This window comes from Struthio camelus, chromosome 22 (assembly GCF_040807025.1).
Source record: "Struthio camelus isolate bStrCam1 chromosome 22, bStrCam1.hap1, whole genome shotgun sequence".
In the NCBI taxonomy this organism is placed as follows: domain Eukaryota; kingdom Metazoa; phylum Chordata; class Aves; order Struthioniformes; family Struthionidae; genus Struthio; species Struthio camelus.
In genome coordinates this window covers 3,260,146-3,286,223 of record NC_090963.1, presented here as the reverse complement: position 1 = coordinate 3,286,223, position 26,078 = coordinate 3,260,146, and the positions used below count along the sequence as shown (strand labels likewise).

At 55.0% G+C, this 26,078-nt stretch overlaps 1 long non-coding RNA gene across 1 annotated transcript; it reads left to right on the top strand.

The window, feature by feature from the left end:
- The first annotated feature begins 8,684 nt into the window (after positions 1-8,684).
- On the top strand, positions 8,685-11,219 carry LOC138061909 (uncharacterized). Its single transcript, XR_011135916.1, has 3 exons — positions 8,685-9,374; positions 9,711-9,801; positions 10,137-11,219. It is a non-coding gene; the product is annotated as an uncharacterized lncRNA (long non-coding RNA).
- The last annotated feature ends 14,859 nt before the right edge of the window (positions 11,220-26,078 follow it).

Genomic DNA, 26,078 nt, shown 5'->3' with positions numbered 1-26,078 from the left:
CTATCTTGTCCAACATTCATTTTTACTGAAATTTGAGTCTCTTTAAAACAGAGATTCACAACATAAAAAAACCTATATATGGAAAGAGCAAAACATTATGTCATGTGCTATGGCTGGCTTCTCACAAACACCCTTAGCTGCTCATGTAGTAAAGAAACTGTCTTGATTGACTTTAGCCTTGCACAAAAAGCTGAAAAACATAACCCCTTAAAAAGGTGCCTAAGCCAGCGTGTGAATTTAAATAGCTATTTCTTACACTTCTCTTATAACCTCATGACTTCTAGGCTTATTTCAGGACTTTGGATATTTCAGAGGGCTCAGTTTTAGCAATGCAGGAGAAGGCTGTGATAGGCTGGCCAGTGTTTTTCATCCAGGAATTTCAAACCCTTTGAAAAGTACAAATCCAGCTGCAGAGAGAGGTAGGGTGCAGGTATGAGAAGCAGAGCTGGAGACAGATAGCATAAATATGTTTTTCCACATTTTCCTACCATTGTACAGGAAGGGCACAGAAGATAGGTTTCTTAATAAGCTGTTTTTTAAGAAACACCAAGGAAACCACTGCAAAACAGTGATAACTTCCTGGTCAGATACTACATACTGGTAATAACTTTTACAGGTAAAAAGGCTAAAACATTTTGTTCAGAATTCATCTCCAGATGATGTAAATCAAGGATTAAAGGTTTTGTCCTAGAAATCAGGCTGTGCTCTGTTAACTGCCCCACAGGTGCTACCCATGAGGGCATTCACCCAGTAGCTTGGGAATGCAGCTGGGAACCCTATAAAAGTAGTTTCCCAGCAATCTAGGAGCTTTTCTGCTTGTGCTGAAGTCTGGTGTGAGAGTGCTGTGCTGTGCTGTGCTGTGCTGTGCTGTGCTGTGCTGTGCTGTGCTGTGCTGTGCTGTGCTGTGCTGTGCTGTGCTGTGCTGTGCTGTGCTGTGCTGTGCTGTGCTGTGCTGTGCTGTGCTGGAAGGGTTTTCAATGTGTTCAGGATTAGAGCTTCAGAAAGAAACAGGCGGATGCAGGTATGTGGGTAGATGCTGGCTGTGAGCACCTTCAGAGATAGTATTGAGATGTCTTTGGGGGCTGGGGAGTTCATAGGCAGCCTCCTATTTAATTTAAGTAGTCTTCTAGAGTAGGTAGGGTGCTTACAGAGGTTTTTCTAATTAAGGTAGGGTGGATGGGATATTTACTGGACTTTCTCTACCTATGCTTTAATAAGTAAAATGCTGAAGGAGGAATAGTGAGGCAGGGTGGTTCTGGAGGTGTTATACCTCCAGTTGCAGCTGTGCCTGAACAAGAAAAACTAGGTAACAAAGAGGGACGAGACGAAATGGTGATTAGTATTTGGTTTCATGCTAGTACTATGATACTTGCTTTTATAAAAGAGGGATGGGTGCCTTAAAACGGCAATAGAGGAAAAGGGTTGAAGAATGGCCTTTGGACTTCCTTAGAGAGCCCCTTCTCATTTTCCAGTCTGGGACACCTTCAGAGGCCTTGGTGAAGGCTAGGTGGTTGGTGAGTGAGGCTGTTCTGCCTCATACTCCTGATAGCAACAGACCATGGTGACAAGTCTTCTACTTACTATGTAAGCCCTAGAGAGAGGGGGCTGTTTTGGGGTAGTAATGTGTGCTGGTGGTCTGCTCTGTGACCAGATTTGTTCTGCTAATAAAAATGATCCTACACGTCCACCCTGGAAGAGCATTTTCAAGTAGTGGGATACCAGTTGGGTGGTTAAAACTGTTAGTAGCTTTCTTTGATTTTTATGTAGGTCAATTGCAAATGTATTTACCCGGGATAAATTTCACATAATCTTATTCAGTGGTTTAAGCCTGATGGCTTATATGGGGGTGTGAATGGGCCACAGCAGTGTGCTAAGTGTATGTAGGTGCTGGGGCTGAGCTGCCTTGTTTTTTCAGGAATTAGCCACTGGGTGTCAGGCCTGTTTCTCATTTTGTGTTCCCTTCCAACTGTGGGAGCAGAGCAGGAACTGTAATTTGCTCCCCAGCGTCTGAAAGGTGCATGGGAGTCTAATTCAGAAGCTATGTCCCAAGCTTCCAGGATGACTTGTGGTCGCTGGATCCGCTTTCTGCAAAGTGCGTGCTAGTAGCTTTCCAGGCCATATGGCTGGCAAGCAAAGAAGCCCTTCATAATTGCTGCAGACATGGGTGTGTCTTCAGAGGGTTCGCTGGTCACAAAGTAATAGCAATGAAAACCTAGAAAAATAACTGTGGAGTGAGGCAGTTCTCTGTGCTGCCAGAGCTGGCACCACACATGACTTGGCATCTGCATATAAAAGCACTACAAAACTGTCATCCTGCTCAAAAGAAACTTTCCTTTCCGTAGCTACCTGAGCAAGCTGGATGGTATGGCCAACCAGCTAGCCCCATGGAGTTAGAGAGTCCTGAGTATGTCTTACAGGCAGAAATCACTTAGCACTTTGCTACTGCCCTACTACCTCAGCTGTGCTGAATCAAGGTTGCTGGGGTTTGTCTCTGATAGTTTCCCCCCACCTCTTAAAACTACTGCACTAGTAGCTCATTTGCAGGTAGGATGGGGAGGACAGCGGGGAGGATTATTGACAGGGTTGTAATCTGACCCAGCATCTTCTTTGAAGGAAGACATACATACAATTGTCTGCTAACAATGAGAACCTCTGGACAGGTGGAAAGACCAGAGAGATCTATAAAATAGATGCTTTAAATATGTGTAAGGAATAGCCTTATTTCCTCAACTTTTATGGCTCTTTCCAACCACTTGTTCCACTGCAAAATAGCATACTCCCTTTGGAATCATTACTGGCAGAGGAATGATATTGTCAGAGCATTTGTTCTGGGAAACCAGCAGTACAAATGTGGGAGAGATTAAAATGGATGTTTTTATGTAAAAATCATTTTAAGTGGCTGCATATGGTTGAAAAGTTGGCGCAATTATATCAGAGCACATAATGCTTATTTTGATTCAAAAAAAATGGAGCAAATAAGAAGGTCTCTTGTTTTAAACTGTGCTCTGGGATACCATACAGACTTGGCTGTCGTTGGCTGGTGTTAAGCAACTGGACTTGATCTGGGTCTCAATAGGATTTGCAGGTAGAAGGGAGGTCAGGGGGTTGGCCTGAGTAGGCCCTGAGTCTGGGACCTTGGTGGGAGAAGAGATCATGCTGAAGCCATAGCAGTTGGTAGGACAGAACAGGGATTTGGGATGCCCCAGGAAGGAAGGGGGAGCATACGTGACATGCAGGTTCTGGTGTGAAGCTGTAGTATGTGTGCAGAGGGGAACTGAGAAGTGTGAGGTTAGATTTGGGTAGGGAGACCGGGGGTGCTGAGGGGACAGGAGACACCATGATGGCCTGACAGCCCTGGTCAGAGGAAGCTGCAGTGCCTGGTGGACAAGCTGAAGAGCTTGGCCCTGCTGGGGACAGGGTCTGCATCAAAGGGATTGCAGTGGCAGTGGGATATGGATGCGGAGTAACAGAGAGAAGCCCCAAGTGCTGGGAAGCGCTCTGGGATATAGAGGAGGAGGTAATGACAGGGGAAGTGCCCTAGGCGCTGAGAAATAAGGACTGGGATGCTCATGGGGCTGCAGAGAGGGGAAGTGGACACATATGTATGGCGTGTGCAGAGCAGTGGGGCTGTCCTTGGGGATCACGGACAGCATCCCTGCATGGGAGAGTCGCTTGGGTCCCTGAAGGGAAGTACGAGGACTGCCGGTCCCCCCCGAGAGGGGCCGTGGGGGCCCCGAGTCCCCCCGGAGGGGCTGTGGGTGTTCCAGGGCCCCCCGAGAGGGGCTGCGGGTGCCCTGGATGTTTCCAAGGGGCCGTGGGGGCCGCCGGTCCCCCCCGAGAGGGGCCGTGGGGGCCCCGAGTCCCCCCGGAGGGGCTGTGGCCGCCCCGGGTCGCCGTGGGGGCGGGGCCCTGGGCGCAGCTCGGCGCGTGGCTGCCGCCAACGGTCGGCACGCGCCGTGCAGCTGCCGTGAGGGGCGGGCGCGCGGGCCCCTAGTTAAGGCGGGCTCGCGCCGGCTGAGGCGCAGTCCCAGTCAGGGCGGGGAGGGCGGCGCCGGTCGCGGTCGCCGCCAGCCGGCGCGCAGCAACGCGGGCTAAAGTGAGGGTCGGGGGCTGGAGCGGGCATGGCGGGGCAACACTGAGGAGACCCCTAGGGGCGGGAGGCCGAGAAACCTGAGATCTCTCGGTGGGGACCGCTAAGCGATTTGGAGGGAACAACACAGACAGACTAGGTGGGAAAGGGCAGGCGTTTTGGAGGGTAAGGCAAAGGTCCCTCGGAGCGGACAGGAGGAGCGCTTTGGAGGGAAATGCTGAGGTACTTGAAGAGGGCTAGAGCCAGAATTTTTGAGGGAAAAGCTGAGGTAACATCGAAGGAACGTGACCAGTATTTGGGAGGGAGCTGGTGAGGTAACTTAGGGAGGACACGATGAGCTTTTTGGAAGGAAAGCAGCGGAGGTGACCTTGAGGTGGCAAGGCGAGGATTTTGGAGGGAAAAGCTGGGGTAGCTGCGAGGGGAGAGGGCGAGCATTTAGGAGGGAAAATCTGAGGTGATTTCGAGGGGAGAGGGTGAGGATTTTGGCGGGAAAAGCTGGGGTAGCTGAGGAGGGGACAGGAGGCTCATTTTGGTTAGAAAAATCTGAGGTAACTTGGAGGGGAGAGGGCGAGGATTTTGGCGGGAAAAGCTGAGGTAAAATCGAGGGAACGTGGTGAGGTTTTTGTGGGAGCTAGTGAGGTAACTCACACGATCGTTTTGTAGGAAAGCTGAGGTAACCCTGAGGTGGCGAGGTGAGGGTTATGTAGGGAAAAGCTGGGGTAGCTGTGAGGGGAAAGGGTGAGCGTTTAGGAGGGAAAATCTGTGGAGATTTTGAGGGGAGAGGGTGAGGATTTTGGCGGGAAAAGCTGAGGTAAAATCGAGGGACTGTGGTGAGTGTTTTGGAAGGAGCTAGTGAGGTAACTCGGGGGGACGCAGTGAGCGTTTTCGAAGGAAAGCTGAGGTAACCCTGAGGTGGCGAGGTGAGGATTTTGGAGGGAAAAGCTGGGGTAGCTGCGGGGGGAGAGGGCGAGCGTTTAGGAGGGAAAATCTGAGGTGATTTCGAGGGGAGAGGGTGAGGATTTTGGCAGGAAAAGCTGAGGTAGCTGAGGAGGGAACGTGGTGAGTATTTTGGAGGGAGCCAGTGAGATAACGCAGGGGGGACAGGATGAGCTTTTTGGAAGGGAAGCAGCGGAGGTAACATTGAGGTGGTGGGGAGGATTTTGGAGGGAAAAGCTGGGGTAGCTGCGGGGGGAGAGGGCGAGCGTTTAGGAGGGAAAATCTGAGGTGATTTCGAGGGGAGAGGGTGAGGATTTTGGCAGGAAAAGCTGAGGTAGCTGAGGAGGGAACGTGGTGAGTATTTTGGAGGGAGCCAGTGAGATAACGCAGGGGGGACAAGATGAGCTTTTTGGAAGGGAAGCAGCGGAGGTAACATTGAGGTGGTGGGGAGGATTTTGGAGGGAGAAGCTGGGGTAGCTGCGAGGGGAGAGGGCGAGCGTTTAGGAGGGAAAATCTGAGGTGATTTTGGCGGGAAAAGCTGGGGTAGCTGCGAGGGGAGAGGACGAGCGTTTAGGAGGGAAAATCTGAGGTGATTTCGAGGGGAGAGGGGATTTTGGCGGGAAAAGCTGAGGTAAGATCGAGGGAACGTGGTGAGTATTTTGGAGGGAGATAGTGAGATAAGGTAGAGGGGACAGGATGAGCTTTTTGGAAGGTAAGCTGAGGTAACTTGGAGGTGGTGGGGAGTATTTTGGAGGGAAATAGCTGGTGTATGTGAGAGGGAAGAGGATGAGCATTTTGGAGGGAAAGGCAGAAGTAGCTTAGTAGGGAGAGAGCCAGCATTTTTGAGGGAAAAGCTGAGGTAAAATCGAGGGAACGTGGCAAGGATTTTGGAGGGAGACAGTGAGGTAATTGAGGGGGGACACGATGAGCTTTTTGGAAGGAAAGCTGCAGTAACCTTGAGGTGGCGAGGCGAGGATTTTGTAGGGAAATAGCTGGGGTAGCCGAGACAGGAGTGGGTGAGCATTTGGTAGGGAAAATCTGAGATAACTTGGAGGGGAAGCGTTGTGCCTTTTGGAGGGTATGGCATCGGTATCAGTAACATGGCAGGGTGGGCTTTTTGTAGAGTAAATTGAGGTAACCTCAGAGGGGAAAGGGTGAGTATTTGGGAGGACAAGCCTGAGGTGCCTGAGAAGGGACAGAGCCATTTTTTTTTTGAAGGAAAGGCTGAGGTAGGTGAGAGGAGGAGCGAGGTTGGGCATACGGAAGGAAAAAGCTGAGCTAAATTAGAGGGGAAAGGGTGGGCATTTTGGAGGGTAAAGGTGAGGTACCTGAGTAGGAACAGGGTGGGCATTTTGGAGGGAAAGGCTGAGGTATGTCAGAGGGAATAGGGCTGGCACTTTGGTGGTAAAAGCTGTAGTACCTCAGAGGGGGCAGAGTGAGCCCTTTTGCAGGGAAGGGCTGAGGTAGCTGGGAAGGGAGGGAGGCAGTGTTTCCGAGGGAAAAGTGGAGGTACTTTTGAGGCGAGATGGCAGACATTTTGTAGGGGAAAGTTGAGGTACCAGCGAGGGGACAGGAGGAGCATTTTAGAGTGCAAAATCTGAGGTAGTTGGGGGAAGACAGGGGCAGCTTTCTGGTGGGACTAGCTGAGGTGCATCCGAGGGGACAGAGACGACGTTTTAGAGGGAAAAGACCGAGGTACCTCTGAGCAGGCCTGAGTGGTCTTGGCAGGACATAGGTATGTCAGGAGGTGTGCAGAGTCATGGTGAAGTTGAGGTTGCTTGAGGACAGCACAGGTGTTGAAGCAGGAAAGTCTGTGGTATCTGAACGTAAAAGCTGAGGTCATTGGGGCAAAAAGAGAAGAGAAGAAACATGGTATCGCACGAGGGACAATATGGTGTTTCAAGATTTGGAAAGTAGCCCAAGGGTTACAGCTTTTCTCAGGGCATGCTGAATGAGCCATCTTAGTTCCTGTGGTGCTTTTTTGCTCCTAGTGCTAAGATGCAATAGGGATGAAGGGAGGGTCATGGGGCAGGATTTCCAAGTGATGGGAGAAATAGAAAGCATCCTCATGGGGACGGATATATTTTTAAAGCTGAGTTTTGTTGTTTTCCTTTATTTAGAGCTCTGCTTCAAGGAATATTCACGGACACCTTTGCTGCAAGGGGAAGGCAGATGAGCAGTGAGGCTGGTGAGACATAAGCCAGGCTTTTCCTGCCGTAAGGGAGACGGGGTGGAGGGGACCATGGAGGAAGGAAGAGGCGGAGGTGGCCACCAGCACGTTTGTCCCTGCTGTGAGCTTCAGGGAAGATGCAGCCCTGGCTGCAGGAGTGGGAGAGTGCTGGAAGAGTCAGTGCTTCCCTGGGTGTAGGGGTTTGGTGCTGGCCTTGGTGCTGAGTGTGTCTGGTTTGCTTTCCCCCAGGTCGCAGAGAAGAAAGAGGAGGAGTGGTGAGGACCTGCGAGTCAAGAGTGAGGAGGAAGAGGGGGAAAGAGAAAGGCACTCTGGGCAAAGGGCGGGCCCTGGAAGCAGGGCTGCGGTCCCGTGAGAGCATGGCTGGCACCTTTGGTGGCCTTGCTCGCTTTGCGCTGGGCGACCTCCCTGTAAGCAGGGCTCGGGTCTTTGCTGTAGTTTGGCTTTTGCCACGTTGCTCCTTTGGCTGCCTGGAGAGAGTGACGACCCTGTAAGGAGGGTGGGAGTAGTCGCTTCCTCCGCACCTGAGGGGGAAAGGGAGCTCGCTGGAACCCATGCCCGCCCTGTAAGCAGGGGAGGGCCCTTGCCCCCCGCGGCTTTCCGCCTGCTGGCAGCGTGGCCAGCGTGACCCCCTGTCATCGGGGTGTGTCACAGCGTTTGCCCTTTGGCACCACGAGAAGCCCCTTGGCACGTTGAGGGCTGTGGCCTGCCTGCAGCGTTGGGGGCAGGTCGGAGCCTCTCCTCCCGCTCCTGGGTACGGCTTGGTCCCCTGACATTGGCTGCCCTGGGCTCTCTTTCCCTCCTGGAAAGTCATGTTTGTCCTTGTCTCTTGTCTCCTGTCTTTGTGTCTTTCTTCTTGTCCTCTGTCCTTGTTGGAGTGCGTGAGCGAGCGAGTGAGCTTGTCCTTTAGGCCTCTGTACAAAGCGCTGCAGCGTACTAGCTTCAGCTTCCCAGGCCTGAAAGAAGAGCTCAGTGCAGCGACGGAGGGTCCTCCCTGAGCCCCAGATTTGAGGAGGGGGAGAGCTCCGGCTTGCCCCTTGCTTGCTCGGGCAGAGCCAAGCCACTTGGTGCTAGCGTGGGCAATGGGACCTGCCCGTAGTCGGGGCCCAGGTCTCTGCCCGCGTGGCTGCCTGTCCTGCTGGCAGCGTGGCCAGCGTGACCGCCCCGCAGTCAGGGTGCGCGTCAGGAGCTGCGGAGCCCCTTGTCACCTGGAGCAGCTTGGCCCGCCTGTAAGGCAGGTGGAGGGATCGTGCCCTCCTGTGGCCTGCTGCTTTAGCCAGCCACCAGGAATGACCCCTCCGAGGCCCTGTAAGGGGGCAGGTGGAGGAAGTGCAGTGCCGGAGGGTGCCGTCTGGGCTCCGGTGCTGCTTTTTGTGTGTGTGTGGGGGGGGGGAGCTGCCCGCAGCTGGGCTTGAGGTCCCCCCGGGCTCCGGAAGACACGCTGTTGTGCTGCAGCCAGGACGGCCAGCCCGTAGCTCGGGCGTAGGTCAGAGCCCCCAGCTTTGTGGGGCTGGTGGGTGGCGCGGAGCGTTGTGGGGACGGCCCTGTAAGCAGGGTTGTGCGCGTCCCCTGCACTGCGCTCTGCGGCAGGTGCTCGGAGCGACCCCCTGCAAGGAGGTGGGTGTCTGGGGCCGCCGCCTTTCAGAGGCGTGGGGCCGGGCTGGCTGGACCCTGCCTGTAGTCAGGGCTGGGGTGCCGGCCTGTGGCCAGCGTGCTCCGCTGCCTGGCTGCTGAGAGTCATTCCTGTGGCTGTGGGGGAAGGCTGAGCTCCCTGTCTGCCTGGGTGTCGTGGACCTGCCTGCAATCGGGGCCCAGGTCTGGAGCTGTTGTGCTCAGCTGGCAGCTTGTTTGGGGTGACCAGCCCGTTAGTGGGGCCCAGGTCAGCGTGCCCCTGCATGGGAGAAAAGGAGCCTCCTTGTGCGCGGGGCCCTGGGCTGCCCTGTAACTCAGGGAGTGGCTAGTGCCCTGGGGCCCCGGGCCTTCTGCAGTTTGGGCAGCGGCCCCAGCCCCCTGTAAGCAGGGGAGAAGGCTCTTGGGGCGCTGCTCTGCATGCCCAGCTACCTTTGCCCAGCGTGCCTGCCTCTGACCCCAGCTGCAGCTTCAATCAAGACTGCGGGACGCCTGGTCACGGGGAGGCAGGCGCGTCGGCAGCGGCTGCTGGTGAGTTTAGGCAGGGGTTTTCCCCCGGGGGGTGTTGGGGGCCTGGGGGCAGGGTCTTGGGCAAGTGGGGGGCCTGCTGGGCATGTGGGAGGAGCGGCCGCCTGCCTGCAGTGTGGCGAGTGGCAAAGTGCTGGTCACTTTGGCGAGAGGAGCTCGTTGGTGGTGATTTTTGCGGGGGGGGGGGCGGGGGGGGTGTAGGGGTAGGGTTAGGTGTGCGGGTAAGGGAAGGGGAGTGTTGGGTGGAGGTGTGGAGAGCTGCCCGCTGTGCCTCTGTCCTTCAGGCAGGCAGCGCTGGCCCTTCCCGGGGCTAAGTGTGTCTGGTTTGCTTTCCCCCAGGTCGCAGAGAAGAAAGAGGAGGAGTGGTGAGGACCTGCGAGTCAAGAGTGAGGAGGAAGAGAGAAGAGGAGGAAAAGGAGGAAAGAGAAAGGTACTCTGGGCAAAGGGCGGGCCCTGGAAGCAGGGCTGCGGTCCTGTGAGAGCAAGGCTGGCACCTTTGGTGGCCTTGCTCGCTTTGCGCTGGGCGTCCTGGGCATTCTGGAGAAGCCGCCTGCCTGCAGCGTGGCAAGTGGCAAAGTGCTGGTCACTTTGGCGAGAGAGGCTCATTGGTGATGTTTGGGGTGGGGGGGGGTAGGGTTGGGTGCGTGGGTAAGGAAGGGGAGTGTTGGGTGGAGGTGTGGAGAGCTGCCCGCTGTGCCTCTGTCCTTCAGGCAGGCAGTGCTGGCCCTTCTCGGGGCTAAGTGTGTCTGGTTTGCTTTCCCCCAGGTCGCAGAGAAGAAAGAGGAGGAGTGGTGAGGACCTGCGAGTCAAGAGTGAGGAGGAAGAGGGGGAAAGAGAAAGGCACTCTGGGCAAAGGGCGGGCCCTGGAAGCAGGGCTGCGGTCCCGTGAGAGCATGGCTGGCACCTTTGGTGGCCTTGCTCGCTTTGCGCTGGGCGACCCCCCTGTAAGCAGGGCTCGGGTCTTTGCTGTAGTTTGGCTTTTGCCACGTTGCTCCTTTGGCTGCCTGGAGAGAGTGACGACCCTGTAAGGAGGGTGGGAGTCACTTCCTCCGCACCTGAGGGGGAAAGGGAGCTCGCTGGAACCCATGCCCGCCCTGTAAGCAGGGGAGGGCCCTTGCCCCCCGCGGCTTTCCGCCCGCTGGCAGCGTGGCCAGCGTGACCCCCTGTCGTCGGGGTGTGTCACAGCGTTTGCCCTTTGGCACCACGAGAAGCCCCTTGGCACGTTGAGGGCTGTGGCCTGCCTGCAGCGTTGGGGGCAGGTCGGAGCCTCTCCTCCCGCTCCTGGGTACGGCTTGGTCCCCTGACATTGGCTGCCCTGGGCTCTCTTTCCCTCCTGGAAAGTCATGTTTGTCCTTGTCTCCTGTCTTTGTGTCTTTCTTCTTGTCCTCTGTCCTTGTTGGAGCGCGTGAGCGAGCGAGTGTGCTTGTCCTTTAGGCCTCTGTACAAAGCGCTGCAGCGTACTAGCTTCAGCTTCCCAGGCCTGAAAGAAGAGCTCAGTGCAGCGACGGAGGGTCCTCCCTGAGCCCCAGATTTGAGGAGGGGGAGAGCTCCGGCTTGCCCCTTGCTTGCTCGGGCAGAGCCAAGCCACTTGGTGCTAGCGTGGGCAATGGGACCTGCCCGTAGTCGGGGCCCAGGTCTCTGCCCGCGTGGCTGCCTGTCCTGCTGGCAGCGTGGCCAGCGTGACCGCCCCGCAGTCAGGGTGCGCGTCAGGAGCTGCGGAGCCCCTTGTCACCCGGAGCAGCTTGGCCCGCCTGTAAGGCAGGTGGAGGGATCGTGCCCTCCTGCGGCCTGCTGCTTTAGCCAGCCACCAGGAATGACCCCTCCGAGGCCCTGTAAGGGGGCAGGCGGAGGAAGTGCAGTGCCGGAGGGTGCCGTCTGGGCTCCGGTGCTGCTTTTTGTGTGTGTGTGGGGGGGGGGAGCTGCCCGCAGCTGGGCTTGAGGTCCCCCCGGGCTCCGGAAGACACGCTGTTGTGCTGCAGCCAGGATGGCCAGCCCGTAGCTCGGGCGTAGGTCAGAGCCCCCAGCTTTGTGGGGCTGGTGGGTGGCGCGGAGCGTTGTGGGGACGGCCCTGTAAGCAGGGTTGTGCGCGTCCCCTGCACTGCGCTCTGCGGCAGGTGCTCGGAGCGACCCCCTGCAAGGAGGTGGGTGTCTGGGGCCGCCGCCTTTCAGAGGCGTGGGGCCGGGCTGGCTGGACCCTGCCTGTAGTCAGGGCTGGGGTGCCGGCCTGTGGCCAGCGTGCTCCGCTGCCTGGCTGCTGAGAGTCATTCCTGTGGCTGTGGGGGAAGGCTGAGCTCCCTGTCTGCCTGGGTGTCGTGGACCTGCCTGCAATCGGGGCCCAGGTCTGGAGCTGTTGTGCTCAGCTGGCAGCTTGTTTGGGGCGACCAGCCCGTTAGCGGGGCCCAGGTCAGCGTGCCCCTGCATGGGAGAAAAGGAGCCTCCTTGTGCGTGGGGCCCCGGGCTGCCCTGTAACTCAGGGAGTGGCTAGTGCCCTGGGGCCCCGGGCCTTCTGCAGTTTGGGCAGCGGCCCCAGCCCCCTGTAAGCAGGGGAGAAGGCTCTTGGGGCGCTGCTCTGCATGCCCAGCTACCTTTGCCCAGCGTGCCTGCCTCTGACCCCAGCTGCAGCTTCAATCAAGACTGCGGGACGCCTGGTCACGGGGAGGCAGGCGCGTCGGCAGCGGCTGCTGGTGAGTTTAGGCAGGGGTTTTCCCCCGGGGGGTGTTGGGGGCCTGGGGGCAGGGTCTTGGGCAAGTGAGGGGCCTGCTGGGCGCGTGGGAGGAGCGGCCGCCTGCCTGCAGTGTGGCGAGTGGCAAAGTGCTGGTCACTTTGGCGAGAGGAGCTCGTTGGTGGTGTTTGTGCTGGGGTGGGGGGGAGGTGGGGGGGTAGGGGTAGGGTTGGGTGCGTGGGTAAGGAAGGGGAGTGTTGGGTGGAGGTGTGGAGAGCTGCCCGCTGTGCCTCTGTCCTTCAGGCAGGCAGCGCTGGCCCTTCTCGGGGCTAAGTGTGTCTGGTTTGCTTTCCCCCAGGTCGCAGAGAAGAAAGAGGAGGAGTGGTGAGGACCTGCGAGTCAAGAGTGAGGAGGAAGAGAGAAGAGGAGGAAAAGGAGGAAAGAGAAAGGCACTCTGGGCAAAGGGCGGGCCCTGGAAGCAGGGCTGCGGTCCTGTGAGAGCAAGGCTGGCACCTTTGGTGGCCTTGCTCGCTTTGCGCTGGGCGACCCCCCTGTAAGCAGGGCTCGGGTCTTTGCTGTAGTTTGGCTTTTGCCACGTTGCTCCTTTGGCTGCCTGGAGAGAGTGACGACCCTGTAAGGAGGGTGGGAGTAGTCGCTTCCTCCGCACCTGAGGGGGAAAGGGAGCTCGCTGGAACCCATGCCCGCCCTGTAAGCAGGGGAGGGCCCTTGCCCCCCGCGGCTTTCCGCCCGCTGGCAGCGTGGCCAGCGTGACCCCCTGTCGTCGGGGTGTGTCACAGCGTTTGCCCTTTGGCACCACGAGAAGCCCCTTGGCACGTTGAGGGCTGTGGCCTGCCTGCAGCGTTGGGGGCAGGTCGGAGCCTCTCCTCCCGCTCCTGGGTACGGCTTGGTCCCCTGACATTGGCTGCCCTGGGCTCTCTTTCCCTCCTGGAAAGTCATGTTTGTCCTTGTCTCCTGTCTTTGTGTCTTTCTTCTTGTCCTCTGTCCTTGTTGGAGCACGTGAGCGAGCGAGTGTGCTTGTCCTTTAGGCCTCTGTACAAAGCGCTGCAGCGTACTAGCTTCAGCTTCCCAGGCCTGAAAGAAGAGCTCAGTGCAGCGACGGAGGGTCCTCCCTGAGCCCCAGATTTGAGGAGGGGGAGAGCTCCGGCTTGCCCCTTGCTTGCTCGGGCAGAGCCAAGCCACTTGGTGCTAGCGTGGGCAATGGGACCTGCCCGTAGTCGGGGCCCAGGTCTCTGCCCGCGTGGCTGCCTGTCCTGCTGGCAGCGTGGCCAGCGTGACCGCCCCGCAGTCAGGGTGCGCGTCAGGAGCTGCGGAGCCCCTTGTCACCTGGAGCAGCTTGGCCCGCCTGTAAGGCAGGTGGAGGGATCGTGCCCTCCTGCGGCCTGCTGCTTTAGCCAGCCACCAGGAATGACCCCTCCGAGGCCCTGTAAGGGGGCAGGCGGAGGAAGTGCAGTGCCGGAGGGTGCCGTCTGGGCTCCGGTGCTGCTTTTTGTGTGTGTGTGGGGGGGGGGAGCTGCCCGCAGCTGGGCTTGAGGTCCCCCCGGGCTCCGGAAGACACGCTGTTGTGCTGCAGCCAGGATGGCCAGCCCGTAGCTCGGGCGTAGGTCAGAGCCCCCAGCTTTGTGGGGCTGGTGGGTGGCGCGGAGCGTTGTGGGGACGGCCCTGTAAGCAGGGTTGTGCGCGTCCCCTGCACTGCGCTCTGCGGCAGGTGCTCGGAGCGACCCCCTGCAAGGAGGTGGGTGTCTGGGGCCGCCGCCTTTCAGAGGCGTGGGGCCGGGCTGGCTGGACCCTGCCTGTAGTCAGGGCTGGGGTGCCGGCCTGTGGCCAGCGTGCTCCGCTGCCTGGCTGCTGAGAGTCATTCCTGTGGCTGTGGGGGAAGGCTGAGCTCCCTGTCTGCCTGGGTGTCGTGGACCTGCCTGCAATCGGGGCCCAGGTCTGGAGCTGTTGTGCTCAGCTGGCAGCTTGTTTGGGGCGACCAGCCCGTTAGCGGGGCCCAGGTCAGCGTGCCCCTGCATGGGAGAAAAGGAGCCTCCTTGTGCGTGGGGCCCCGGGCTGCCCTGTAACTCAGGGAGTGGCTAGTGCCCTGGGGCCCCGGGCCTTCTGCAGTTTGGGCAGCGGCCCCAGCCCCCTGTAAGCAGGGGAGAAGGCTCTTGGGGCGCTGCTCTGCATGCCCAGCTACCTTTGCCCAGCGTGCCTGCCTCTGACCCCAGCTGCAGCTTCAATCAAGACTGCGGGACGCCTGGTCACGGGGAGGCAGGCGCGTCGGCAGCGGCTGCTGGTGAGTTTAGGCAGGGGTTTTCCCCCGGGGGGTGTTGGGGGCCTGGGGGCAGGGTCTTGGGCAAGTGAGGGGCCTGCTGGGCGCGTGGGAGGAGCGGCCGCCTGCCTGCAGTGTGGCGAGTGGCAAAGTGCTGGTCACTTTGGCGAGAGGAGCTCGTTGGTGGTGTTTGTGCTGGGGTGGGGGGGAGGTGGGGGGGTAGGGGTAGGGTTGGGTGCGTGGGTAAGGAAGGGGAGTGTTGGGTGGAGGTGTGGAGAGCTGCCCGCTGTGCCTCTGTCCTTCAGGCAGGCAGCGCTGGCCCTTCTCGGGGCTAAGTGTGTCTGGTTTGCTTTCCCCCAGGTCGCAGAGAAGAAAGAGGAGGAGTGGTGAGGACCTGCGAGTCAAGAGTGAGGAGGAAGAGAGAAGAGGAGGAAAAGGAGGAAAGAGAAAGGCACTCTGGGCAAAGGGCGGGCCCTGGAAGCAGGGCTGCGGTCCTGTGAGAGCAAGGCTGGCACCTTTGGTGGCCTTGCTCGCTTTGCGCTGGGCGACCCCCCTGTAAGCAGGGCTCGGGTCTTTGCTGTAGTTTGGCTTTTGCCACGTTGCTCCTTTGGCTGCCTGGAGAGAGTGACGACCCTGTAAGGAGGGTGGGAGTAGTCGCTTCCTCCGCACCTGAGGGGGAAAGGGAGCTCGCTGGAACCCATGCCCGCCCTGTAAGCAGGGGAGGGCCCTTGCCCCCCGCGGCTTTCCGCCCGCTGGCAGCGTGGCCAGCGTGACCCCCTGTCGTCGGGGTGTGTCACAGCGTTTGCCCTTTGGCACCACGAGAAGCCCCTTGGCACGTTGAGGGCTGTGGCCTGCCTGCAGCGTTGGGGGCAGGTCGGAGCCTCTCCTCCCGCTCCTGGGTACGGCTTGGTCCCCTGACATTGGCTGCCCTGGGCTCTCTTTCCCTCCTGGAAAGTCATGTTTGTCCTTGTCCTTGTCTCCTGTCTTTGTGTCTTTCTTCTTGTCCTCTGTCCTTGTTGGAGCGCGTGAGCGAGCGAGTGTGCTTGTCCTTTAGGCCTCTGTACAAAGCGCTGCAGCGTACTAGCTTCAGCTTCCCAGGCCTGAAAGAAGAGCTCAGTGCAGCGACGGAGGGTCCTCCCTGAGCCCCAGATTTGAGGAGGGGGAGAGCTCCGGCTTGCCCCTTGCTTGCTCGGGCAGAGCCAAGCCACTTGGTGCTAGCGTGGGCAATGGGACCTGCCCGTAGTCGGGGCCCAGGTCTCTGCCCGCGTGGCTGCCTGTCCTGCTGGCAGCGTGGCCAGCGTGACCGCCCCGCAGTCAGGGTGCGCGTCAGGAGCTGCGGAGCCCCTTGTCACCCGGAGCAGCTTGGCCCGCCTGTAAGGCAGGTGGAGGGATCGTGCCCTCCTGTGGCCTGCTGCTTTAGCCAGCCACCAGGAATGACCCCTCCGAGGCCCTGTAAGGGGGCAGGTGGAGGAAGTGCAGTGCCGGAGGGTGCCGTCTGGGCTCCGGTGCTGCTTTTTGTGTGTGTGTGGGGGGGGGGAGCTGCCCGCAGCTGGGCTTGAGGTCCCCCCGGGCTCCGGAAGACACGCTGTTGTGCTGCAGCCAGGATGGCCAGCCCGTAGCTCGGGCGTAGGTCAGAGCCCCCAGCTTTGTGGGGCTGGTGGGTGGCGCGGAGCGTTGTGGGGACGGCCCTGTAAGCAGGGTTGTGCGCGTCCCCTGCACTGCGCTCTGCGGCAGGTGCTCGGAGCGACCCCCTGCAAGGAGGTGGGTGTCTGGGGCCGCCGCCTTTCAGAGGCGTGGGGCCGGGCTGGCTGGACCCTGCCTGTAGTCAGGGCTGGGGTGCCGGCCTGTGGCCAGCGTGCTCCGCTGCCTGGCTGCTGAGAGTCATTCCTGTGGCTGTGGGGGAAGGCTGAGCTCCCTGTCTGCCTGGGTGTCGTGGACCTGCCTGCAATCGGGGCCCAGGTCTGGAGCTGTTGTGCTCAGCTGGCAGCTTGTTTGGGGTGACCAGCCCGTTAGCGGGGCCCAGGTCAGCGTGCCCCTGCATGGGAGAAAAGGAGCCTCCTTGTGCGTGGGGCCCCGGGCTGCCCTGTAACTCAGGGAGTGGCTAGTGCCCTGGGGCCCCGGGCCTTCTGCAGTTTGGGCAGCGGCCCCAGCCCCCTGTAAGCAGGGGAGAAGGCTCTTGGGGCGCTGCTCTGCATGCCCAGCTACCTTTGCCCAGCGTGCCCGCCTCTGACCCCAGCTGCAGCTTCAATCAAGACTGCGGGACGCCTGGTCACGGGGAGGCAGGCGCGTCGGCAGCGGCTGCTGGTGAGTTTAGGCAGGGGTTTTCCCCCGGGGGGTGTTGGGGGCCTGGGGGCAGGGTCTTGGGCAAGTGAGGGGCCTGCTGGGCGCGTGGGAGGAGCGGCCGCCTGCCTGCAGTGTGGCGAGTGGCAAAGTGCTGGTCACTTTGGCGAGAGGAGCTCGTTGGTGGTGTTTGTGCTGGGGTGGGGGGGAGGTGGGGGGGTAGGGGTAGGGTTGGGTGCGTGGGTAAGGAAGGGGAGTGTTGGGTGGAGGTGTGGAGAGCTGCCCGCTGTGCCTCTGTCCTTCAGGCAGGCAGCGCTGGCCCTTCTCGGGGCTAAGTGTGTCTGGTTTGCTTTCCCCCAGGTCGCAGAGAAGAAAGAGGAGGAGTGGTGAGGACCTGCGAGTCAAGAGTGTGGAGGAAGAGAGAAGAGGAGGAAGAGGGAAGAGGAGGAAAGAGAAAGGCACTCTCTGGAAGCAGGGCTGCGGTCACGTAAGAGCATCACTGGCAATGGCAGGGTGGTATTGTTGTTACTTTGGGGGAGGTACTTGCTGAATACTCTCAACCTGTGCACGGAGGAGGCAGCAGGAGGACCTCAGTCTGTGGAGGAGCAGTTTCCTCTTGTCCTTGAGCAGCTTTTGCATCTGCCCTTTTCCCAGTTACTCAGTAAAATGCTTTGTCAAACTGTAGGTTGCACATGGGCCCCTTTCACACCCAACTCTGCTTTAGCTCATGCCAGGAAGATTGCACTGCACAGGCGGTCTTAGCTTTGCCCCACCTGTTGGAGTTTTTGTTGTTGTGAAGGTAGTGTGTGTTTGTTCTCAGCGGCAGGAAGGGGGATGTCTAGGACTGTGCCGCAGCTTCCAGGTAAGAGTGCGGTTGTCGTGGAGGTTTAGTGGTAGGAGTGCGGTGGTGCTGCAGCGTTGTCGTGGAGGTTTAGTGGTAGGAGAGCGGTGTTGCTGCAGGGTTGTCGTGGAGGTTTTGTGGTAGGAGAGCGGTGGTGCTGCAGGGTTGTCGTGGAGGTTTTGTGGTAGGAGTGCGGTGGTGCTGCAGGGTTGTCGTGGAGGTTTTGTGGTAGGAGTGTGGTGGTGCTGCGGTGCTGTAGGAGGATTTATTTGGGCTGTTTGGTGCAGAGTAGGGGGCAGAGGTGAGGTTGCCTGTGCAGTGCAATTGGACGGGGGCTGGAGTTGAGCTGAGGTGGGTTTTGAAAGCAGCCTGGCCCCCAGCCCTCCCTGGCGGCCTCAGCCCTGTCCTTGTGCCTCGCGGGGCTGAGGAGGGACCTGCCTATCCCAAGCGGTGCCAGCGCTCCAGCGCCAGCTTGCACCTCTCTGCCTTCAGGAGCCAGCGTGAGAGTTGCAGAAAGTGGAGCGAAAGCTTCTGTTAAACAGCTCATGCGCTCCTCCCTGCCCAGAGTCGCCCGGGGTAGAAGTCCCACTTTGTTTTTTTTCCCCCAAATTCAACACAAAGGTCCTTTCAAGAGAAGGTATTGTAAAGTACCAGCCTAAAATACCTTATTGTTATTGTGCTATGTTAATGTGATTAAAGTTGAGGACGACTCTGGAGCTTGTCTGAGCTAAGCCCCCCCAAATGCTACACACCTCTAAACGCTGTGGTGAAACAGCTGCCTTTGGAGGACCCTGGAGGGTTTTATGGCAACACCTCAACTCCTGCTGTCGTTCAATAGATTAAAGCCTTTACCTTCAAGAAGTCTCTGTCCTGTCTGCTTCAACGAGAAGAAACGAAATAAGACTGTATGTTCACTGTTCTGTCTGTGCCTATAGCAGGAAAAATGAAATAAAATGCTATTTTCACTGCCCAGTGCGTGTCTATAGTGGGAGGAAAAAAACCTAAAATGTGTTTTTTCATTGTCCTGTATGTGTGTAAAGTGGGGGGGGGGGGGGAATTAAATGGTGTTTTCTCTGTCCTGTTTGTGGGTGAAGCATTTAAAAAAAGAAAGAAAGAAAGAAGACATGTTTTTTCATGGTCCTCTCAGTAACGCGCAAACAAAGAAATAAGGTTGTTTTCATTGTCCACTGTGTGTGTAAAGCAAGAGAAAAAAGAATAGTGAGAACATCAAACATCTTTTGGGCTAGAGCAGAAAAAAGACATAGTGTTTCCTCTATCCTCTTGATGTGTAAAGTGGGGGGGGAAAAAGAATGTTTTTTTCACTGTATTGTATAAACCAGGAGAAAACAAAAGATCCAAAGTCGTGTTTTCACTGTCTGGTTTGTGGGTAAAGCAGGAGGAAAAAAAAAAAAAGAAAAAAGGTGTTTTCACGGTTGTGACTGTGCATAAAGTGGGGAGGTGAAAAAAGAAAAATAGTGATGCTTTCACTGTCTGCTCTGTGCCTATAGCAGGAAAAAATGAAATAAAATGCTATTTTCACTGCCCAGTGTGTCGATAGCAGAAAAAAAACCTAAAATGTGTTTTTTCACTGTCCTGTATGTGTGCAAAGCAGGGGTGGAAAAAAGAAAAAGAAATTAAAGGGTGGTGCTTTCACTGTCCTATTTGTGTATAAAGCAGAAGGAAAAAGAAAAGAAATTAATTGATTATTTTCCCCTGTCCTGTTTGTGGGTGAAGCGTTTAAAAAAAAAAAAAAAGTAAAATAAAGCACACAGACATAAAATGTGTTTTTCATGGTCGTCTTTCTCAGTAATGTGGGAAGAAAGCAATAATGGTGTTTTCGTTGTCCGCTCTGTGTGTAAACCAGGAGACAAACCAAACTTTGAAATTGATGTTTTGACTATTGTCTTTTGGGCCTAGAGCAGAAAAAAACCATTAAAATAGTGTTTCATCTATCCTATTTGGGTGTAAAATGGGGGGGGGGGGAGACAAAAAGAAATAGAATGGTTTTTCACTGTCCTGTGTTCTATAAACCAGAAAAAAGAAACCCTAAAGTGGTGTTTTCACTGTCCTGTGTTGTAGAAACCAGGAGGGGGAAAAAAAAAAAAAAGAGAGATCTAAAATAGTGTTTTAACTTTCCTCTGGGTGGGTAAAGCAGGAGGAGGGGGGAAAAAAAAAGGAAAAGAAATTGTGTTTTCTGTGTGCTATCTGTGTACAAAGTGGGGGGGAAAGAAAAGAAAGGGTGGTGCTTTCACTGTCTGGTCTGTGCTTATAGCAGAAAAAATGAAATGAAATGGTGCTTTCACTGTCCGGAAAGCATTCCACTGTTTTCTGGTTTATACAGTAGAATGTAGACAGAAATAAGGTTGCTTTCGGTGTCCAGTGCATGCGTAAACAAAGAAAAAAGTGTTTTTTTTCCTGGTCGGTGTGTGTGTAAAGCAGGGTTAAGAAAAGAGTGCTTTCAGTGTCTTTTCTGTGTGTAAAGCAGAAAACAAAATAAAGTTGCTTTACAGATGCTCTGGACAGTGAAAACAAACAAAAAAACCCCCCACACCCTCACGTTTTTCACTGTCCTGTATAAGCACGTAAAGCAAGAAGAAAAAAAAAAAAGAAGAAACAGGTTGGGTTTTCACTATTGTGTTAGTGGGTAAAGCAGGGAAAAAAAAAAGACATAAAACGGTGTTTTGTTTTGTGGCAACCAGAAATAAAGAAATAAGGTTGTTTCCTGTATGGTATATGCGTAAACCATTAAAAAAAGAATGTTTTCACTGTCCTGTTTCTGCTTAAAGCAGGGGAAGGGGAAAAAAAAACCCCACCCCATGCAGTTGCTGTTTTCACTCTTGTCCTCTGGCAGGCCTGAAGCAGAGAAAAGAACTAAAATGGTGTTTTCAGTGTCTTGTTTGTGGATAAAGCAGAACAGAAGAAATACTGAAAATAACCTTATCTGGTGGGTGTTTAAATCAGAACAAAAAAAGATATAAAATTGTGTTTTACTATCCTATTTTTGCTTAAAGAACAAAGAAACGAAAAAAATAACCCTGAAGTGCATGTTTTCACTCTTTAGGTCTAAAGTAGAAAAAATAAAAAAAAATAGTGGTTTCCATGTCCTTTTTGTGTGTAAAGTGGAAGAAAAAAATGTTTTCACTGTCTGTTTGTGTGTAAACTAGAAAAGAAAAGGAAATAAAATGGAGTTTTAGTTCTTCTTTTCAAGTTTACACAATATAGGACAATTAAACTTGTGTTTTTGCAATCCTGCTTCTGGGTAAAGCAGAAAGGAAAAAAAGCAATTAAATGGTGTTTTGGCTGTCGTGTTTGCGTGTGAAACAGGAAAAAAAAGAAAGGATCCTTTCACTGTCCTGTTTAGTATAAACCAGAAAACGAAAGAAAAGAAAACGGTGTTGTCACTCTGCTGTTTCTGTGTAAAGCAGAAAAAAAGCTAAAAGGTGTTTTCACTGTCCTCTTCGTGCGTGAAGCTGACAGAAACGCAATAAGTTGCGTGTTGAGAGTCCTGGGCTTAAAGCGATGTAATAAAAAAATTGTTCACCTGCTTAAGTGGTGAAACACTCTTTCCCTGCCTGGCGGTGGGCGGGGCCAGGCGGAGCAGGGGCGGGGACGTGCCGCCTGGGGGCGGGGCCAACCGGGGACGTTCACACCCTGAGGCGGGTAGTTGGGAAGCGTTGACTGGGCGGTGGGAGGTCGGGGGCGCGGGGGCCTGGGGGCGGGGCCAGGGGCGGTCCTTTCATCTCCAGGGGGCGGGACTAAGAGGCTAGTTTGGGCAGAGGCGGGACCCGGGGTGGGTCGCTGGGTTGAGCCCGGGGCGGGGCTAATGAAAACGGTGGGCGTGACTGGCGCTGCGCTCCGGAGCTTGGGCGGTGCTGGGGCGGCGCTCCGCCCCGGGCCCCGCTTTCGGGGATGGCCCCGCCCTCCGTCCCACCCGCCGCGCCGCCGCTGCCCTGGCCTTCCCCCTCTCCCGGCCCTAGCCCCGCCCAGCAGCAGCGGTAAGCCACGCCCTCGAGCCACACCCCGGAGTCTTCGAACCCGCCCCTGGAAAACCCGCCCTGCCCAGAGTATAGGCCACGCCCCAATATGAAAGGACCGCCCGGGCCCCGCCCCTCCCCTGGAACCCGCCCCGCCGACCGCCCCTCTCAGGGTGCGAATGGCCCACCCCTGGCCCCGCCTATCTCCACCCGGGCCCCACCCACAGCCTCCCCAGCCCCTCGGACCCCGCCCAGGCTCTCCCCGCTGTTCTCACTGGCCCCCTGTGAAAAGGAGCTTCACTTCATAACGAAGTGAACGGGGTTTTTTTATACCGTGTGTTGTAGCATAAACATGACACAGAAAACACAACCTTATTGCCTTTTTTTCCACTTTATGCGCGAACAGGACAGGGAAAACACAAATTGCAGGTTTTTTTCCTTTACACACAGACATGAGAGTGAAAAAACTTTTTATTGCTTTTTTTTGTTTTTCCTTATCAATGAACAGGGACAGTGAAAGCAATACTCTGTTTCTTTGTTTTTCCTATTTTCCCACTAACACGACAGTGAAAATAACCTTATTTCTTTTGTTCTGCTTTATCCACAAACAAGACACTGAAAACACCATTTTAGTTCTTTTCTCTGCTTCAGGCCTGCCAGAGGACAAGAGTGAAAACAGCAACTGCATGGGGTGGGGTTTTTTTTTCCCCTTCCCCTGCTTTAAGCAGAAACAGGACAGTGAAAACATTCTTTTTTTAATGGTTTACGCATATACCATACAGGAAACAACCTTATTTCTTTATTTCTGGTTGCCACAAAACAAAACACCGTTTTATGTCTTTTTTTTTTCCCTGCTTTACCCACTAACACAATAGTGAAAACCCAACCTGTTTCTTCTTTTTTTTTTTTTCTTCTTGCTTTACGTGCTTATACAGGACAGTGAAAAACGTGAGGGTGTGGGGGGTTTTTTTGTTTGTTTTCACTGTCCAGAGCATCTGTAAAGCAACTTTATTTTGTTTTCTGCTTTACACACAGAAAAGACACTGAAAGCACTCTTTTCTTAACCCTGCTTTACACACACACCGACCAGGAAAAAAAACACTTTTTTCTTTGTTTACGCATGCACTGGACACCGAAAGCAACCTTATTTCTGTCTACATTCTACTGTATAAACCAGAAAACAGTGGAATGCTTTCCGGACAGTGAAAGCACCATTTCATTTCATTTTTTCTGCTATAAGCACAGACCAGACAGTGAAAGCACCACCCTTTCTTTTCTTTCCCCCCCACTTTGTACACAGATAGCACACAGAAAACACAATTTCTTTTCCTTTTTTTTTCCCCCCTCCTCCTGCTTTACCCACCCAGAGGAAAGTTAAAACACTATTTTAGATCTCTCTTTTTTTTTTTTTTTTCCCCCTCCTGGTTTCTACAACACAGGACAGTGAAAACACCACTTTAGGGTTTCTTTTTTCTGGTTTATAGAACACAGGACAGTGAAAAACCATTCTATTTCTTTTTGTCTCCCCCCCCCCCCCCCATTTTACACCCAAATAGGATAGATGAAACACTATTTTAATGGTTTTTTTCTGCTCTAGGCCCAAAAGACAATAGTCAAAACATCAATTTCAAAGTTTGGTTTGTCTCCTGGTTTACACACAGAGCGGACAACGAAAACACCATTATTGCTTTCTTCCCACATTACTGAGAAAGACGACCATGAAAAACACATTTTATGTCTGTGTGCTTTATTTTACTTTTTTTTTTTTTTTAAACGCTTCACCCACAAACAGGACAGGGGAAAATAATCAATTAATTTCTTTTCTTTTTCCTTCTGCTTTATACACAAATAGGACAGTGAAAGCACCACCCTTTAATTTCTTTTTCTTTTTTCCACCCCTGCTTTGCACACATACAGGACAGTGAAAAAACACATTTTAGGTTTTTTTTCTGCTATCGACACACTGGGCAGTGAAAATAGCATTTTATTTCATTTTTTCCTGCTATAGGCACAGAGCAGACAGTGAAAGCATCACTATTTTTCTTTTTTCACCTCCCCACTTTATGCACAGTCACAACCGTGAAAACACCTTTTTTCTTTTTTTTTTTTTCCTCCTGCTTTACCCACAAACCAGACAGTGAAAACACGACTTTGGATCTTTTGTTTTCTCCTGGTTTATACAATACAGTGAAAAAAACATTCTTTTTCCCCCCCCACTTTACACATCAAGAGGATAGAGGAAACACTATGTCTTTTTTCTGCTCTAGCCCAAAAGATGTTTGATGTTCTCACTATTCTTTTTTCTCTTGCTTTACACACACAGTGGACAATGAAAACAACCTTATTTCTTTGTTTGCGCGTTACTGAGAGGACCATGAAAAAACATGTCTTCTTTCTTTCTTTCTTTTTTTAAATGCTTCACCCACAAACAGGACAGAGAAAACACCATTTAATTCCCCCCCCCCCCCCACTTTACACACATACAGGACAATGAAAAAACACATTTTAGGTTTTTTTCCTCCCACTATAGACACGCACTGGGCAGTGAAAATAGCATTTTATTTCATTTTTCCTGCTATAGGCACAGACAGAACAGTGAACATACAGTCTTATTTCGTTTCTTCTCGTTGAAGCAGACAGGACAGAGACTTCTTGAAGGTAAAGGCTTTAATCTATTGAACGACAGCAGGAGTTGAGGTGTTGCCATAAAACCCTCCAGGGTCCTCCAAAGGCAGCTGTTTCACCACAGCGTTTAGAGGTGTGTAGCATTTGGGGGGCTTAGCTCAGACAAGCTCCAGAGTCGTCCTCAACTTTAATCACATTAACATAGCACAATAACAATAAGGTATTTTAGGCTGGTACTTTACAATACCTTCTCTTGAAAGGACCTTTGTGTTGAATTTGGGGGAAAAAAAACAAAGTGGGACTTCTACCCCGGGCGACTCTGGGCAGGGAGGAGCGCATGAGCTGTTTAACAGAAGCTTTCGCTCCACTTTCTGCAACTCTCACGCTGGCTCCTGAAGGCAGAGAGGTGCAAGCTGGCGCTGGAGCGCTGGCACCGCTTGGGATAGGCAGGTCCCTCCTCAGCCCCGCGAGGCACAAGGACAGGGCTGAGGCCGCCAGGGAGGGCTGGGGGCCAGGCTGCTTTCAAAACCCACCTCAGCTCAACTCCAGCCCCCGTCCAATTGCACTGCACAGGCAACCTCACCTCTGCCCCCTACTCTGCACCAAACAGCCCAAATAAATCCTCCTACAGCACCGCAGCACCACCACACTCCTACCACAAAACCTCCACGACAACCCTGCAGCACCACCGCACTCCTACCACAAAACCTCCACGACAACCCTGCAGCACCACCGCTCTCCTACCACAAAACCTCCACGACAACCCTGCAGCAACACCGCTCTCCTACCACTAAACCTCCACGACAACGCTGCAGCACCACCGCACTCCTACCACTAAACCTCCACGACAACCGCACTCTTACCTGGAAGCTGCGGCACAGTCCTAGACATCCCCCTTCCTGCCGCTGAGAACAAACACACACTACCTTCACAACAACAAAAACTCCAACAGGTGGGGCAAAGCTAAGACCGCCTGTTGCAGTGCATCTTCCTGGCATGAGCTAAAGCAGAGTTGGGTGTGAAAGGGGCCCATGTGCAACCTACAGTTTGACAAAGCATTTTACTGAGTAACTGGGAAAAGGGCAGATGCAAAAGCTGCTCAAGGACAAGAGGAAACTGCTCCTCCACAGACTGAGGGTCCTCCTGCTGCCTCCTCCGTGCACAGGTTGAGAGTATTCAGCAAGTACCTCCCCCAAAGTAACAACAAACCACCCTGCCATTGCCAGTGATGCTCTTACGTGACCGCAGCCCTGCTTCCAGAGAGTGCCTTTCTCTTTCCTCCTCTTCCCTCTTCCTCCTCTTCTCTCTTCCTCCACACTCTTGACTCGCAGGTCCTCACCACTCCTCCTCTTTCTTCTCTGCGACCTGGGGGAAAGCAAACCAGACACACTTAGCCCCGAGAAGGGCCAGCGCTGCCTGCCTGAAGGACAGAGGCACAGCGGGCAGCTCTCCACACCTCCACCCAACACTCCCTTCCTTACCCACGCACCCAACCCTACCCCTACCCCCCACCACCTCCCCCCCACCCCAGCACAAACACCACCAACGAGCTCCTCTCGCCAAAGTGACCAGCACTTTGCCACTCGCCACACTGCAGGCAGGCGGCCGCTCCTCCCACGCGCCCAGCAGGCCCCTCACTTGCCCAAGACCCTGCCCCCCAGCCCCCAACACCCCCCGGGGGAAAACCCCTGCCTAAACTCACCAGCAGCCGCTGCCGACGCGCCTGCCTCCCCGTGACCAGGCGTCCCGCAGTCTTGATTGAAGCTGCAGCTGGGGTCAGAGGCGGGCACGCTGGGCAAAGGTAGCTGGGCATGCAGAGCAGCGCCCCAAGAGCCTTCTCCCCTGCTTACAGGGGGCTGGGGCCGCTGCCCAAACTGCAGAAGGCCCGGGGCCCCAGGGCACTAGCCACTCCCTGAGTTACAGGGCAGCCCGGGGCCCCACGCACAAGGAGGCTCCTTTTCTCCCATGCAGGGGCACGCTGACCTGGGCCCCGCTAACGGGCTGGTCACCCCAAACAAGCTGCCAGCTGAGCACAACAGCTCCAGACCTGGGC